Source organism: Misgurnus anguillicaudatus, chromosome 1 (assembly GCF_027580225.2).
Source record: "Misgurnus anguillicaudatus chromosome 1, ASM2758022v2, whole genome shotgun sequence".
Lineage (NCBI taxonomy): Eukaryota > Metazoa > Chordata > Actinopteri > Cypriniformes > Cobitidae > Misgurnus > Misgurnus anguillicaudatus.
The window spans coordinates 9,557,343-9,566,175 of NC_073337.2; the positions used below are offsets into that span (position 1 = coordinate 9,557,343).

The 8,833-nt window shown below is 37.8% G+C and overlaps 1 long non-coding RNA gene across 1 annotated transcript; it reads right to left on the reverse strand.

Annotated features, from left to right (window-relative positions):
* Positions 1-80: 80 nt before the first annotated feature.
* On the reverse strand, positions 81-3,238 carry LOC129442539 (uncharacterized). Its single transcript, XR_012367426.1, has 3 exons — positions 2,579-3,238; positions 2,330-2,477; positions 81-1,105 (listed from the first exon to the last, which is right to left on the reverse strand). It is a non-coding gene; the product is annotated as an uncharacterized lncRNA (long non-coding RNA).
* Between the last annotated feature and the right edge of the window lie 5,595 nt (positions 3,239-8,833).

The window sequence follows — 8,833 nt, forward strand, 5'->3', positions numbered from 1 at the left end:
TTTTTAATGCTTATATTATGGGATTATGTAACTCTAAAGCAATTTCATTATGTCTCTGGCACCAGAATAATCACTCATAATTATCCAAATGTTATTTATTTCTTTTTTAAATACAAAATACATTTGCATTGGCATAAAAAGCAAAGAGTTTTGTACAAATGTTTAGTGATATTGAGGCAAACCACTGCTTTCAGATCATCAATTCATTTAAATCACTACACATTAATTCATTAACAGTCAATAACTATTACAACAATCAGCACATGCAGTACATACATAAAGGGGCAATTTCCCAGACAGGTTGTAGATTAAGCCATGACTAGGCCCTAGTAGTTATATTAGAATATTTTTTACAAAAAAAGTTTACAAACAAACCTACCTTACAAAAACAACACTGGAATACATCTTGAGACAAAACAATGGCACTGATATATGTCAAGATATGTCAGTGCAATATGTTTTCAAATTAAGGCATTGCAAAAGTCTGGTACTAGGAAAAGCCCCATCTGTAAAACTGACCCAAATGTTTAAAATAGTTACTATCACAGTAGATTTAGAAGTGCTAAAACACAAACACTGCATTCCAAAGAGACATGCAAAACAATAAGTACTATTATTTTTTAAATGGATTTACAAACTGGAAAATATCAATCCTTCAGAAAGTCAGAGCTACAGCATTTGTATAAACTGATAATCAAAGATTCAACAAAAACAAAATACAACAACCATTTCCAAAATCAACTCTGAGCAGCTAACTGTTAATGTTTTAATAAGAGAAAACACTTAAAACAGATAAATAAAAAGAACATAAATGAGCAGCACAGTCTTTCTGATCCTTTCACTGAAAGAAACTGTTCATTAAAGTTACGCTCGATTGTAGTTCCATTAAAATCTTTTGGATTTCCTCAAAAATAAAGCGGAGATCAGGATAGGTCAGGTTTAAAGGAATACATCAGCTCAAACAACATGGCACGATGTTGCAACACCTTCATGCCTTCCAGGACTATACAAAGATCCTCTTCTTCAAGAAGCATGTTGTTTGAGAGCACAAATCCCAACATTGGTGTCTTCAAATGACCTCACTGATGCTGACTTCATCCATGCCCTGTACAAAACAGACCAATTTAGTTAAAGAAACAGAAAAAAGTTACTGTTACAATAAAAGTGTCATTGGAAATTAGTACAATGCAAACAAATATAAATGTAAGTATACAGACCCATGTGCATTGCCACAGCATGTTACAATTGGTTACAAATACATGGGTTACAAAGCAAGGCAGCTGCACTGTCCACTGCTCCAGGTGTGTGTGTGTGTTAAATAAAGAGGCCACATTTCAAGTGTGTGCTACCATACCTGACCATCACAGCAAAATTATCTCATTTTCTCACTCTCATGTTGTTACAGACCTGTATAAATGTCTTTGTTCTGATGAACACGAAGGAAGATATTTATTTTGAGGAATGTTTGCAACCAAACTGTTCATGAGCCCCATTCACTTCCATAGTATTATATTTCCCCACTATGGAAGTGAATGGGGCTTATGATTGGTTTGGGTGCAAACATTCCTTAGAAGGAAATCTTCCTAAGGGCTCAGTCACACCAAAAGCGTTTATGGCAGTTGCAGGCGCCTTTTTTGAATGATATTCTATGGGCAGGGCACGTTTGCGCGCTGTTTATGCGCGCCGAGCGCCTTGCGGTTTTCTGCCGCGCACGCGTTTTTGAAGGAGCGCTGAGAGTGGAGAAGCGCCTGACGTCATTTGCGTCTTCCATTGTCCAATCGAATGAGGGGAGAGGCGGGCCTTACGTTGTGGTGAGGGAAGTTTACAGTTGCTTTGAAGAACCAGACTCCACTCGCTCACTCTCTCCTGCGTGTTTGTGCACCTCTCACCCTCAAACAAGGTCAGAGCAAGCGTCCTCTTTTTAAAGTTTCTGCTTATATGACAGTTAACAGCAAAAGAGCACTCACGCTTCAATATTTGATTGACAAGACAGCTGACTCGGTGGTTGCTTAGCAATATGTAAAGCTGCGCCGCACTGCTCTTTTTTAAAAAAGGCAGTGCGTCGCGCCTTGCGTTTGCACGCGTTTAAAGCGCTTTTGGTGTGACTGACGCCTTAGTGTTCATCAGAACAAAGACATTTATACAGGTTTGTAACAACATGATAGGGAGTAAGTGATGAGAATTTTTATTTTTGGGTGAACTACCCCTTTAAATCTTCCCAGGTGTTTTAATGACCCTTGTGCCAAAAGATGTAACTAAAACATACTAAACGTTCTGTACTTCCAACAAGGTTTACACATTTGTATGTCTATGAATCTATATTACTTACTTCTGTCATTTGATCATTGATTGTTCCAAGTCTTTTTGCTAGCTGTCCTCCTTTCTGATAGAAGAGTTTCGTCAGGTTTTTTGATTGGAGGTCCAGGTGACACACAGGAACATTAGACAGTAGTGATTCTTTTAAATTCAGGATTTATCTGAAAACAAATTAACCAACCATTGTTTATTTGAGTACTGCGAGTCAAAAAATAATACAGGTATATTAGTTACAAAAATAAGATTTTTTTTGATGACTTACCAATGCTTTTGAGTGTGTAGCGTATGAAAGGATGATGGACCTATAAGAGGAAATATTCAGAGGTGAAATCAACACATAACCTCAAATGATGAAGGTCACACATACACAGAGCAATAATGAAATAAGTATTATATCTGTCATAGGACGCAATTTTGGACAAAATTAGATCTTAAAACAACAAGGTTCTCTTCTGAAAATGTCAGCTTTAAGGTGTGGCACTATAAAGCAATTTTTTCAGTTAATATAACGTTACCAGACGTCACGCGAGACATTTAAAAAAGCTTTTTCTAATTGAATCAAGTGTTGCTCTTGGCGTAGCGAAGTCATGAATAACTGACGCGGGTCTGATAATCTGATTAAGCAGACAGTTTTTTTTAATACGCAATGTCATTATTAATGTAGTCAATTGATATCATCTGGTAAATTACTTACATGGATAACGTTACTCTGGACAGAATAAAAACGTTTGGTTAGGGTTTTATTTGTCCTGAACCGTTTCCATAGAACAGCTGAGTAAAAAGTGCCTCAAAAGTCAACTCAAAGCTGACAGTTTTCAACTCGGATAAAACTACCAAACAAGAAATAACGTTATACAGCTGACATTTTTAAAACGCTGTTTTTCTTTATGAGCCTTACACTTACTGACTGACTGACTGACTGTAACGTTAACTTACTCCACCAACCTCCTGCAAACTAATTTTTACTACAAGTCATTGCAATGACTACATATTGTAAAAAAAACTGTCTATCTAGTGAAGATGTATCACGTATAAAGTGAGCATAAATAAATAATAGAACTTACTTTAATAACGTGGTGTCCGTCTGAGAGAGTTCTTCTGACTGACTGTTGCTGAGTCTTCATTTTGGCGCCCAAAACAAACGATGTTTATTCTTCTTTTATGGCAGTTGACATGCTTTTCATTGAGCGTTACTGCCACCTTCTGCTCAGGAGGTGCCGTTTTGTTTGCTTACTCAATTTTATTGCTTTAAGTATTCAATTCAATCAATTTTAATCAATGTGAGAATAATGTGTTCATTTTACATTCAAACAAAACATTTTCATCCTAATCAATTAAATTATGTTTACACAAGGAATATAAATATTTTGTTTTGCATATACATGTTTATTTTATTTAAATTCAAAGACCCACCAAGTCCATTTTTTTCAGTGTACACTCTTAGAGCTTTAGGTTTCCCTTAGGAGTGTAAGGTGATGCGAAACCATGACAAAAGGTATTGCTAAGACCAGCAGCGAATAGCTGAATGTACAGGGAACCGTTTTCTAATTCCTGTTGAATTATCATCTGAAACCTTTTTCAAAGAATTCACATCTACCCCCCAAGGCAGCTACCCAATGCTGTGGGGACAGAAGAGTCACACCCTGCCACACTTTCTCGTCCCCCTCTCCTCATGTTCTCAAAGCAAATTGTATATGGAATGCTACATGCTGCATACACAAGTATCTGAAACTGGTCTTGTTTGGTGTTATATGAAGTGTTTTAATGCAAGTGGTAAAATAGCATTGTCTTGCATTAATGTTAAAACGTCATGTGCAAGCACCGGAAAAGACAGAACATGCGACGATCCTTCTGCCATGATGTTTGGTTTCCGCCATTGGGCCAAACGGATGGATATATTTTTTTATTTTTCACCTTACAGGAGGAACGGGTGACAGTTAAGGTCAGTAACGTGTCCGGTGCAGTAACGACACACGCAATGGGAGCGGTTAACCCAGCTAACAATTTCTGATTCCCTGAACGTTCTTATTTGGTTCCTAAAAAATAACCAAATGGGAACCATATGGAACGTTAGGGGAACTTTCTGTGTTTGCTGGGAGAGCACACAAGTAACTTCACTTTCATTAAAACTAAATGAGAGTGAAGTAAAACTAAAATACATCTGTTTATACATGTTATATTTCAATTGACCTAAAATGAGCAATTTTATAAAGGTAAATTAGCGTCAAAAAGATTTGCATGCACACGATAAAGGTGCAGTGAGAGTGTATGTGACATTGCAAGTGTAAAATAAATTTGCATATACAAAAACAGGCTGGTAAAGGTGTAAATCAAGTTGCAAGAACAGGGCCAGCCTGTCCAACAGGCGATACAGTCCGTAGCCTAGGGCAAGATGAAACGATCAATGGATGGTTAATTTTCAAGTACAGATTCGGTGACATTAGAGGTGATTAGAGTGTAACATGATAGAAATAAAACGCAGATGGAATTGGATGATTGATGAATGATTCACTTTTGTAACTTCTATCTTTTGTAAAAATCTATCTTTGACTTACACAGTGTTATCTTACATTTGATTAATTTTATTCAATTTTTAAACCAGAAAAAACACCTAGAGAAACAGCACTATGTATTTCATGTGCATATTTATTTGTGCTAGTCATAATAATCTGGGCCCGGTTCCCGAAAACGTTCTTATCGCTAAGTAGTTCTTAACCTATTCCTTAACCTCTCTCTTAACTCTATGTCACGATTCCCAAAACATTTGTACGATTAGTATATCTTCTGCAAGTCACACTTTCTTAAGGTTGGTCTGGACCATTCGTAAGCTCTCTCTTAGCGTTGTTTGAGCGCAAAACGCCATCGCCGCAGTCTTTAGAAATTAGCGCAGCGCAGTACAAGTCAAACTACGGTATGCTGACAATGATTTTATGTTATGGACTTTTTCAGACTTATAATAAAATATGTTAAAGGGCTATTTATGCAGTTTACTTTATTTGGTATCAGAACTAATGTTCCCCATCGAAGTCTGTTCCTTCAATGTTTATAGAGTATTCATCACGTTACATTTATAATTAAATTAGAAATATTACATATTTAAATTGGTTATACTAAAAAGCAATAATATCATGTATTCTATTATACAATTTATTAAATATTTCATATTTGACAGTTTTATGTCTTTTAACATACATAATAAATATATATTATACATATAATATGATTCATACTGTAAAAATAATTGACTTACAATCAAGAATAATAAAGATACATTACATAAATGCACACACATTTCAGTAGCCATTAAAACTTTCAATGTATATAAAGAATAAGCGTAAATTTTCATAAAAACGCTATAAAAACACTAAAGGGAAACATAGGGGGAACAGACTTCCACATAACACCGGTAACCCCGTAACCATTAAGTCTATGCCAATTTTTTTTATTCGGCAACACTTAAACCCTTTTGACATTTTGCCTGACGTGGCTAAGTTAAAAAAAAATTGCCTCCGAAGACAACCCATTACGGAGCTGCTGGATCTTCTCAGACCATATTCTCTATCTAACTCTCTCTGTTTATTATAGATAGGATGCTTTTTATAGGGCTTATTCGATCTACGTCATCAATGTTCGCGGCGGCCATATTGTTGACATAAAACTGTCAGTCTGTCAATTGACAAGCGAGGCAGCGTGGGTATTATGCATGGTATTATCGGTGTAATTTTTTTAAAACCGCGCGATGGTGTGTGGTTTAATACACGGATGTTCTAACAACAGCAAAAAGAACCCCGGAATTAGTTTTTATGCGATACCGACTGTCAGAAAACATGAAAGGAAGGAGACAGAGGAGTTGAACCAGCGAATGAGAGACTTCCAACAGCAAAGTCTGTCCCCATCATTTTACCACAGGTAACGTTAGGGATATATGCTCACAGTCTGTCCCCTTAATTTGATAACATATGGTTAGCTGTAAGCAGTGGCTGAAACTGCTCTTTCAAATAAGCTGCCATAAATTGAGACAGTTATTAAATTAGTATTAATAACTATATGAACATCATAATAGGTCTGGCATTGATACTAGGTAGGGAATTAAGGGCCGTTCACATAGTTTTGAAAATCGTTTTATATTAAACAGAATAGCGGAGCTCACACCAAAACTATAACGATACAGATACAATGAACGACATCATTGGGATCACTTTCTGAGCGATTTTTCCCACCTGATGAAGGATAAACCATTGATAGCATTAAAATCTATCTGAACTTCAAGTGCACGGCCACTTAAAATGACAGTGAAGCTCATTGCTGAGGTCTATAACATTAGATTACCTCCAGTTGCTGTATAATTGACTACGTAATGCTTTTTAATCTATTACATTAACTAACTGTTATGCCAAAAGGTAAGAGATTACACAAACTATTAGATTCACTGTTTAGAGTTACGCGAAACGCAGCGTGTTGAGGACATCTGCAAAAGTTTTTATTACAAGCAATATTAAAGGCAAGTGATTTGCGCGAGTGCAGTGAGCGAATTAGCATAAACGTATTGTTTGGTGATGTGGACGATGATGTAGTTATCGTTATAGTTATCGTTATAATGTGAACGGCCCTTCAGTGCTTGTATGATGAATGCGGATACTGTATGAACGATATAGTTATAAGTTATAAATCCGGATAAGTTACGGCTGGCAATAAGGACGGATCTTTACTTAAGCCTATTGGGTCTATTTGATATTGTTCCACAATAATCAAGCTCATCTTCTCTTAATACAGACGAGATTAAGCCATTAGGCTACTGCTCCCCTTGACTCAAATCTACGTGCGGCTAGGGGCAGGACAGATGTCATGTCAACAAGATGGCCGCGGCTAGCGACTTCCGGTGTTTGCGAATAAGCCCTATTGAAAACATTAATGGCAAGCAGTACCGCATTAAACAGAAGTACTACAGCTGCTTGCCTAGTAATTCTGATTGTTAAGTACCTTACCATTAGTATAAAAGTGTATTATATAATTTTTTTAAGTCGTTAAACCAATGTCAAGAACCGGCACAAGTGGCCGTATTACTGACAATTTGATAATTTAATTAATAGTCTATATTTTACGGATAACTTAAACTATGTTAAAATAAATGTTACTGGAATAATTTGAGTAATGTTCCATTTGTATAGAGCGTGTTGTCTTTCTTAACGCCGTAATGCACCTTCGCGTGAAGTGGAAAATCGATCCCTGAGAGATCGATCCCAAATAATTCAGCACCTTCACTTGGGACAGTGCCATTGTTAAGTCGAACTTAGAGGCAGCGTGTTAAGAAGCTTCCTAAGGGACACTTCAGGGAACAAACTTAGGAACATAAACAACTTTGGTAAGATATATCTTTTCGAGTCTTCTTAGCACGCTAAGACTGAGTGAACGTTATCGGGGAACCGGGCCCTGATTATTTGTTCTTATTACTGACCATACTTAATATACTTCATTACTGAACCACTTGCCTGACCAGGCCAGCAGAGGCTTTGCATTGAGCCCTACCCCACAAAGATTTAATATTAGAGTGGGTAATCACAATGACAATTCATTGAAAATAATAAAATAAGAATTACAGTGCTACCATAGGGGCCCATCTTCATGATCTTGCCTAGGGCCCAAAAACCCCACGGCCGGCCCTGCCTAAGAAAACAAGTTTTTCAACATTGTACTGTTAATCATAAGTGTAATTCATGTCTTTTGAAACTGCAACTTTATATTAATGCTAAACAAGTATGAACTGTATTCTTTTGACCTCAGTTTTTCTGTGCTTACACTTGACTTTTGGCACGGTTTGTAAGCATTGTAACGCTGGTTCCCTTTCAGTCGGTCACTATGACGTCACGTCGTGACCGACGAATTGGGAATTGGGAACCGCTTCGCGGGTGACCTATCTACTTCAAGAACTATAAGAAACACCAGTGAACTTGGCATGCAGGTATTTGCATAATGCCGGCGCCGCCCCGCCAGGTGCGTATATAAGGCGCAGGTGCACAACACCAAACCAGCTCCATTGCTTCGAAGCCGGCAGACATCTGCTCACGAGAAGCTGTTTAAACTGATCTTTGTAGATCTCTGTTCTTTTGGAGGAAAAGGAAAAAATCTCAGATTGCTGAAGTTGGTTGGGCAAAGACACCTCAGCGGAGGCTCGCAGTGTTTTCTCCACCCTTTCTCTCTCTCTCTCTGTCTGTTTAATTTAGGACTTGAGTTCGAGTGAGTGCGTTGCCTCTCCCTGTGTGTTTCACCAGCTCGCACAAAGAGTGATTTCCCTAAAAGAGCAGCACGTTTGAGCTTTGTGTCTTTTTAAAGACAGCCACTCATTCGTGTCACGGTCAGGTTCGTCTTTTTAAAGATGGAATTCCGTCCGTGCTCCGTTGCTGGATGCGATGTGTTCATCGCTCCCCGGGATGGCCATGAGCGTTGTCTTTCATGTCTGGGACTCCAGCACGCAGAGGCAGCATTGCGTGATAGTTCATGCTCCGTCTGCGAGGGTATG